Source organism: Galeopterus variegatus, unplaced genomic scaffold, assembly GCF_000696425.1.
Source record: "Galeopterus variegatus unplaced genomic scaffold, G_variegatus-3.0.2 Scaffold4280, whole genome shotgun sequence".
Lineage (NCBI taxonomy): Eukaryota > Metazoa > Chordata > Mammalia > Dermoptera > Cynocephalidae > Galeopterus > Galeopterus variegatus.
Genome location: NW_007730391.1, coordinates 94,680 through 103,649, shown reverse-complemented (window position 1 = coordinate 103,649; position 8,970 = coordinate 94,680). Strand labels below are relative to the sequence as shown.

At 46.0% G+C, this 8,970-nt stretch overlaps 1 long non-coding RNA gene across 1 annotated transcript; it reads left to right on the top strand.

Annotated features, from left to right (window-relative positions):
• Positions 1-4,500: 4,500 nt before the first annotated feature.
• On the top strand, positions 4,501-5,577 carry LOC103602764. Its single transcript, XR_551552.1, has 2 exons — positions 4,501-4,641; positions 5,116-5,577. It is a non-coding gene; the product is annotated as an uncharacterized LOC103602764 (long non-coding RNA).
• Positions 5,578-8,970: the final 3,393 nt, after the last annotated feature.

The following is an 8,970-nucleotide window of genomic DNA, read 5'->3' as shown; positions in this document are numbered from 1 at the left end:
CATCACTGATTTTTGGAAATATAATTTTCCCCTTTTTTCCTACATGCCTTTTAACCCCATTCATTTTTATTATATCCATGATGCCCTCCTGTGCCAAGCACTGGGCCTGGAACATTGAAGAGTCTTAATAACTGTTTCATCATCCCATCATCATCATCATCATCATCATCATCATTATCATCATCATGTTATTAAATACGGCAACCAGCATTTGCTCAGCACTTAGGTTATATGCCTTGACTGAGATCAAAAGATCTCAAAAACAATCTGTGGGAGAGCCAGGAGTGAGGCTGAGCCACCTGTGCCACGCATACAAATACTTGGTCATTCAGCTTTCACAGTCCCTTTTTTAATGAACAGGAATAAATTATAAATGAAAACCTCCTGAGTTAATTCCTTCTTCCACCTCTCTCCCATTAGACTGTCAGCTCCTTGAAGGCAGGCAGGCCCCATCACTCATGCTTCTCTACAGACCCCACTCCACATTTAGCACAATGTCTTGTACACAACAAAGACCTAATAAAGGTCTGCTGACTAAGAAAGCAAAGAACCGATTATAACAGGTAGAGACTGAGGGGAAGAGAGAAAGAACACTGGTCTGCTAACCGACTGGCTTGTTGCCTGCTTATTTTCTCTTGTCAGTCCAGAGGTCCAGGACCTGGGGCAGCCACTCTGCACAGTCCCTTGTGATCCAAGGTCAGGATCTGCCCTGGGTTGGTTCATCCTTGGTCAGGGTGGAATTAGATAGAGGCAAGCAGGCAAGTCCCTAAGATTGGCAGGCTGGGCAGAGGGAGGTCTGTGAACCTAGACTTGTCCCACACTAGAGTCCCCATGCACTGAGCAAGCTCTGTTCCTTCCAGTACCCACCCCCAACCTGCCCCTCTTCCCACCTCCCATCCCCCACCCCTTAGACAGAAACCCCAGCCACCCTTCTCCCCCAGGACAGCAGGGGGCGCCTCAGCGCCACTCCTCCCCCTGGGTCCTGCAGCAGCACTTCTTCAGTGTCTGGCCAGGGGTGAAAACCAAAGAGACAAGGGGGTAAAGCAGAGGAATCCATCCAGAAGAGAAGCTGGTCCTGACCCCCTTCTCCGGCTGCTCCCCAGCTGGCCTCTCTCTGGGAGCCTGAGTCCAGGAAGCAGGAAGTGCTGGTCCTGAGGACAGACATGGGCCCTGCTGGCTTTGTCTTCATGCTGTTCCTTCTGGGGATCTCAGGTGAACCCCTGGGGTGGGGAGGTCCTAAGCAGGGACAGGAGCTTCAGCCCAGAAAAGGCTGCACAGGGCATGGGGGTGGGCCCTCCATAGCAGCAAGGACCATCAAGAGTTCCTCCCACATTCCCCCTTTTCTCTCCCTAGGTGCAGATGAGGAAGAACCAGAGAGTCTCGTGGAGTCAAGTAACGTGTCCCAGTCAGGGCCAGCATGGGTGGTTGGACCAGGGGAGGGGAATCTGTGCCAAGGAGGAAAAACGACACCAGTTTGGGAACTACCAGGGAGGGATCAGGGGAGGGGACAGGATTCCAGGGCAGGTCCCCCATGCCTTTCTCCCCTTCGTTGGCAGTCTGTGGGCGGCCTGCAGTTTCATCCCGTATCGCCTCAGGCCGGGAGGCCAACGTGGGGCAGTGGCCCTGGCAGGTCAGCATCCGCCAGGGTTTGTTTCACATCTGCTCAGCCACCCTCATCTCGGAGCAGTGGGTGCTGACGGTGGCAAGCTGCTTCCGGTGAGTGCTGGCCTTGCTTTGGGGAGACCCATCAGGGCACTTGGGTGACTGGAGCTCCTGGGCTGAGGTGGAGGATGGATTTATCTTGCACCACCCAGTACAGTACATTTTACCTTATAAGTGGGTCCAAATATTTCCTACCCTAGTTCGCAGTTACTCTTAGACTTTGGTTGTCTTCACATTTCATAATCTTCTTGCGTGAAATGAGTACACTCAAAGTTACATGCTCCCACTCTCGCCCCAAATCTTAGTCTCAACAGAGGAGACATTCCCCCAGGAGGGCCCCTTCCCTAGCAGCATGTCTGCATCTTCACACCATTTTCTTTTCTTTTTTTATTTTTATTTTTGTCTTTTTCCGTGTCCGGCAACGGATCGCAACCCTCAGTGTTGCCCCCGTACTGGACCGGGGACCGGCAACGGGATCGCAACCCTTGGCGTTGCTCCCGCGCCTCGCTCAGCCAGTGAGCGGGAACCGGTCTGCATGTGGGATCCGAACCCTCGGGCGGGAGCGCCGCCGCGCTTCCCAAGCGGCACACTATCCAGTGCGCCACCGGGCTGGCCCCTTCACACCATTTTCTTTGGGTGTACAGTCCTGAGCCCTCTTTGCTCTCCCAGGTGGACTCATTCATTTCTCATGGTTTAAATGCCATCTATCTGCTGATAACACCCACACTTGTATCTCTATCCCCAAACACTAGTCCTTAAAGCATTTCAACTTGGATGTCTGACTGACTACTCAAAGGTAAAACGGTCTAACCAGAACTACAATTTTACCACCACCACTCTTCCCCAATCTGTTTCTCTCTCTGTCTTCCCATCTCATTCAACAACATAACCAGTTGCTCAGCCAGAAATATAACTCACTTTCCCTCACCCTCCATATCCAATGCATATACCAGTCCTGTCAGTTTTACTTGCAAAATATACTCTAACATAGCTGCCCCTAGACTACTGCAATAGTATAATAGGTTTTGTTACTTTCAATACACACAAGTGACTTTTTAAAGTTAGAAGTAAGATCATATCACTCCCCCACATCAAATCTTCCAGTGACTGCCCAGGCACTTAGAATAAAACCCAGAAGCTTCATTGTGGCCTATAAGTCATGAATCACCAGGTATCTCCTCACTTTTCCAATCTCATCCCATCCTACTCCAGCTTTTCTTTCAGTTCCTAGAAACTGCTAAGCTCTTTCTCACCCTCAAGGCCTTTGCAAACTATTCCCTCTTTCTGGAATGCTTTTCCTTACAGCTTTTCTCATGGCTGACTCCTACCTTTTGGGATTCAGTTGAAAAGTTACCTCATCAATAAGACCTTTCCTAACCACCCATTCCAAAGGCTGTGCCCCCTTCCTTTACTCTCTATCACAATATTAAGTTTCATGCTTGTTTACTTGTTTGTTGCTTGTGTCCCTCTTTCTCCTCCCCCTTCCCCTTACACACTCACACACACAGACACACGGCCCTTAAGAGACCATATCCTGCAAGGGCCAGATGATGTCTATCTTAGTCTCATTTATATTCTAGGGAGATGCTCAATATTTGTTAAAGGTATGAATGCTTAGGAAGAGCTAGAGGGAAAAGGTAACATCCAGAATAAGGGTCTTTGCTGTGATACTCCATAGCAGAGTCACAAGAAACCCATGGTACCTGTTCTGCTTCTCTTCTTCTCAGGTCTAAGGATGCCAGAAAATACAATGTATTGCTGGGGTCACTTCAGATCTTTGGTCACTCGGGCTCCAAAATGACAGTAATACCAGTGTCTCGGATCATCCCCCACCCTGACTTCCAGGGAAACGTGTCTGGTGCCATCGCTGTGGTAGAACTGGCCTACCCGGTTTCTTTTAGCCCTACTGTCCTGCCCATCTGCCTCCCCTCATCTGACGTCCAACTGAAGAACACAACCTCCTGCTGGGTGATTGGATGGGGCTATTCTGGAATATACCAATGTGAGGATAAGTAGATTTTCTGAGCTCCATTTCTTCAACTAACATTCCCTCCCTGTTACTCTCTATCCCGCCCTTAGAGCACCAGATATGTTGCAGTCTCTAGGCAATTAATATGAGGTACTGCAGACTTCAAATTCTCCTTGACCCTTTGCCTCCTTCATATTTCTTCTGCTATAATCTCTTTGCTCATTTATACCTGCTTTTGTTCTTGTTTAGCATTAGTGCTAAGACCTTAAAAGCGAAAAAGGCAGGGTAATGAATTGACATCAGACAGTTCTGCTCAGTCTGAGAGGTCATATAGTTTTCCCTCTGCACCTGTGTGCAATGTGTTGGGTAGGTGGGTAGGCGAAGCAGACATGAAAATGTGTTCAGAAAAGTAAGGCCACTCTGCAAAAGTCCCTAGGTCAGACTAGTTAGGAGAGAAGAGCTTCATTTCTGTGTTAATGATCTTGATTCTTCTCAGCATATTAGATCCACCCCTTATTTCTATGTAAGAATAATATTCCAAAGACTGAGAATTTAATCCTGCATCATTCATTGTTTTGGGTCTTCCTGAGTCACAAGATTTTTCTGTCAATAATTTGTGCCATCTGAACAGGAGCAACTGCCTTCAGCCTTATTCACAGCAAGGGAGCTCAGCATTTAGAAAGAAAAATTCCCAAACCAGAAATCAGGATGCTATCTTCATGGGGGCAGAATATTTGAAATCAGGGCTATCTTGGAAAATCAGAGGCATGGCATCTGTGTATCCATAGCTGAAAATTGCTTCCTAATTCTTTAAGACAGCTTTGAGTTTTTTTGGCTCTACAGATATCAAGCGACTGTATATACTGAAGGAGCTGAAAGTGTCCCTCACTGATCTCCAGACATGCAGTGACTACTATCAAAATGAAAGCTTGTTGCGTGGGATTGAGCCCATTGTCAGTGAAGCCATGATCTGCTCCAAGCTCCCCGTGGAACAGATGGATCAGTGCATCGTAAGAATCCATGCCTTAGGCACCTTTCACAGCCCTCCCCTTCCCCAATGTGCTTCCTCTGCATCCCCAGTGTCCCTGATGACCCCAGGAGTGCCTGGACAGGCCTAACTCTAGAGTTCTTGGCTAAACTTTGGTTTTTTGTTTTTTGTTTGTTTTTTTTTTTGTTTTTCTGACTGGTAAGGAACAGGCCTAACTCTAGAGTTCTTGGCTAAACTTTGGTTTTTTGTTTTTTGTTTGTTTTTTTTGTTTTTCTGACCGGTAAGGGGATCGCAACCCTCAGCAGGGTGTGGTCTGCACCACGCTCAGCCAGTGAGCACACCGGCCATCCCTATATAGGATCCGAACCCGGGGCCCTACCAGCGCCACACTCTCCCGAGTGAGCCACTGGGCTGGCCCTTGGCTAAACTATTGAAGAGTCTCACCTCTTTCCCTTTGCCCCATGCACCACCTAGCCAACTTTCCTCTCTTCCCCAGGGCAGTAGAGGAGACCCTCTGATGTGTCTAGTCAAGGATTTCTGGGTCCTGGCAGGAGTGGTGAGCTGGGGATCAAACTGCATCCGAACCAATGAGCCTGGAGTATATACGAACATCAGTTTCTACAAATCTTGGATTGAGAAGTCAGCCATCTCACTTACTGGGCTTCCTGCTGCTCCCCATCTGGGCCTCTCTGGGCTCCTTCCTGTGATGCTTCTGCCTCTGATCTTCTTGGTGCTGCCCTGACTGGCTAAGGTCAGTATGGCTGGGGTGAAGTGACAATTGAGAACAAGACAGAAAGGGGAAATCCTAGAAGTTAAGGATTGCAAAGAGAAATTTTGAAGAGCCAGCAGGATAGATGCAGTTCCACTACCTGATAAGCCTCGTCTGCATGTCACCTTTCCCCTCAGGTCAGTCTGGAAAGCAAGATCTCCAGAGTGAATAAAATTTGGTTGATTCTAACAATTAGTTCTCATATTCATTCTTTTGATAAAACTAGAGACAGGGCCTGGGGAAATACAAAAGCACAGACCTTTAGGGCTGAAAGGAATCTGAAAATCACCTGGCCCACCCAATCCCACATTCTGTAGACAAAAGGTTACTTTGCCCTTGGCTGAATACAAGATGAAAACCATCCAACCTGGGACTAGAGTGGATTCTGAAGAAAAAGTAGAGACTTGGAATATTGGAAGGTTCAGGCGAAGCAGGCCAGGCCAGAGGAGCCTAGGCAGCGTATTGGTTATCTACTGCTATATAACAAATCACCCCAAAACTTAGTAGCCAAAAGCAACAAACAATTATTATCTCATAGTTTCTGTGGATCAGTAATCAGGGAAGACTTAGCTGATAGTTATGGCTCAGAGTCCTTCACAAGGTGCTGCTGTGTTAGCCATAGCTGCAGTCATCTCAAGGCTCATCTCCAAACTCACATCTGTTGGCAGGTCTCAGAGTATCTGCTTCTTGCAGGCCTCTCTGCAGGACTGCCTCATGGTAACTGGCTTCCCCAGAGTGGGTGATCCAAGACAGAGTGAGAAAGAGCACCCAAGACAGAAGCCACAGTTTTTATAACCTAATCTCAAAACTGACATCTCATTACTTCCTGTTCTATCCTCTTCTTTTTTTTTTTCCCCCTTTTTTTGTCTTTTTTTGTGACCGGCAACGGATCGCAACCCTCAGTGTTGCCCCCGTACCAGACCGGGACCGGCAACGGGATCGCAACCCTCGGTGTTGCCCCCGCACCTCGCTCAGCCAGTGAGCGGCCGGTCTGTATGTGGGATCCGAACCCTCGGCGGGAGCACCACCGCACTTCCCAAGCGGCGCACTGTAGCAGTGCGCTTACCGGGCCGGCCCCTCTATCCTCTTCTTTAGCAGTGAGTCAACAAGGTGGGAGTATCAGGAGGCAAAGATCACTGGGGGCCATCTTCAAGGCTGCCTTCACAGGTAGAAAGAAAGGGAAGGGTCTAGCTTAAGGCGCTGGGAAGCTAAGGTTGACTGTGTTTAGCAGTCACGGATGAAACAGAGGCAGGCAGGGGAGAATTCCTTCTGAGTCGCCCATTACCCCACCCACTGAAAGCACTTTGTTATTGTGCTCACAAGGGCTGAAGCCAACGCTTGCTACACATGTGCTAGAGAAATCAATCGTTCTTTAGAGACTATTTTATATGGCAATTTAATCGTTTTCCAATATAATAGATTGATCTGATGGAATTAGATTAAAATAGAAAGGAGACAATGGAGTCCATTTGGCCTTCCTGAAAATACAGATAGAAAGTTATAAAACTTGCAGATCTACTGTTGTTTTATTCTCAGGGTGCTCAAGAGAAAACTGAATTCCTAAAGTGGCATCCTTGCTTTAGAGTAGTGGTTCTCAACCAGGGGTGATTTTGCCCCCCAGCGAACATATAACAATGTTTGGAGACATTTTTGGTTGTCACAACAATGAGAGGGAGGAACTACTGTCATTTAGTAGGTAGAGGCCAGGGATGCTGCTTAATATCCTACAATGAGCAGGACAGCCACCCCACAACAAAGAATCATCTGGCCCAAAATGTCAATAGTGCCAAGGTTAAGAAACCCTTATCCATCAACATAATCTAAGACATCACCAAGTTAACCTTTTGCCCAGAATTAAATTAATACTTAAAGCTGAGATATTAGTTAAACAACGACAATAAAGATAGCAGCCACCATTTATTATTGTATGCTTAACAGGCCAAAGCCAAACTAAGTGCTAGCCCTATAATACCTCATTTAATTCTTACAAAGATCTTGTGGGATATTATTATTCCCCATTTTGCAAAGATAGAGGCAGTAACTTGTCCACGGCTACATGACAACTAATAAAGCTCTTAGCACTACCACCACATTGTCACTTCCCAAACCAACAGCCATGTGTACAGCAGAGTTTAAAGACAACTTTAATGATAACATAGGGTCATGAGCTGAGGACACAGACCTTAAGATCTGGAGAGAGAGCATGCTGAGAGAGGCAGCTTTAAGAGCTGTCTTCACGAAAGTCTCTGGGGTGGGCATTAAGCACCCACTCTCTAGCTTCCAACTCCTTGGCACTTATCTTATGAGAGCCAAGGGGGCAGTAAAATGACAGACCGAACATGTTTTTTGATTGCTGAACTAAAAATAGGAAAATATTTGTAGAAGGAAATGGAGGCAAATCGACAAAGATAAATCGTGATAAATAAGCAACGTGCAATTCAGTGTCACATCTGTAAAGAGTCTCTGCCATCATCAACTGACTCCAGTGCCTTCATGGTACAATAGGAAAATACAGGCCTTGGGGAAAGGTGACCCGTTTAAGGTCATACAGCCATACCAATACCACTATGGGCTGAAAACCAGAGGAGCTTTCTCCAAAATGATAAGAGATTTTAGATTAGATTCGGAAAGGACTCATAGGTTTCTAACTCTCTAAAAATAGGCATTTTCTTACATAACTCAATGTCATTACCACACCTATCAAAATGAACAATAATTCCTTCAAACCATCCAATACCCAGTTCATTATCAAATTTCCTTGACTGTATCAAAATATCTTTTCAGACTTGGTTTGTCAAATCAGGATCCAAACAAGGGCCACACACACATTTATGTTACTTAAATTTCTTTTAATCTAGAGCGGTCTCTCTCCCTTTTTACCCTCACAACATTGACTTATTACAGAAACTAGGTCAGCTGGTTTATAAAATGTCCCACATTCTGGATTTGACTATTTACTCCCTCTTTTTGTCATTTACCTTACTCCTTTATCCCCCGTATTGGCTGTAAGTGAAAGTAGCTTTACAGATTCAAGTTTCACTTTTTTCAACAAGAATACTTCACAGGAGGTACTGTGTGCCTCACACTACGTGACATCGTGAGGCACATGTTGGCCTTGTCCCACTTTTAGTGATGCTATGATTATCAGAGGGTTGAAATGGCAACAGCCTAAGCCCTCCATCAACCTTTCATCTAAGGCTTTCAACTACTGATAATGGTTCCCCGAGTCAATTATTTCATAAGGGAGGATGCAAGTGGTGATTTGCTAATTCTACCGGCCCAACAACATTTATTGGCTGGAATTCTCCCCTCATCGACTAAGCCTATTTTGTTACTCTGATCTACAGTTCATATAGGAAAAGCAGAATAACTATTTGTTTCCTTTTACCATCTAATTTAAAAGCAGGATAACTATTTAATTCTTTCCTTTTACATTCTAATTTTCAGAATAAGAAGCTGGTGCTTTAGTTTTATAACCAATAGAATTTATTTACAACAAAATTTAACAGACACCAAAACCAAAATGTATTTTTTTTTTCCCTTTTTGTCTTTTTTCGTGTCCGGCAACGGACCGCAACCCTC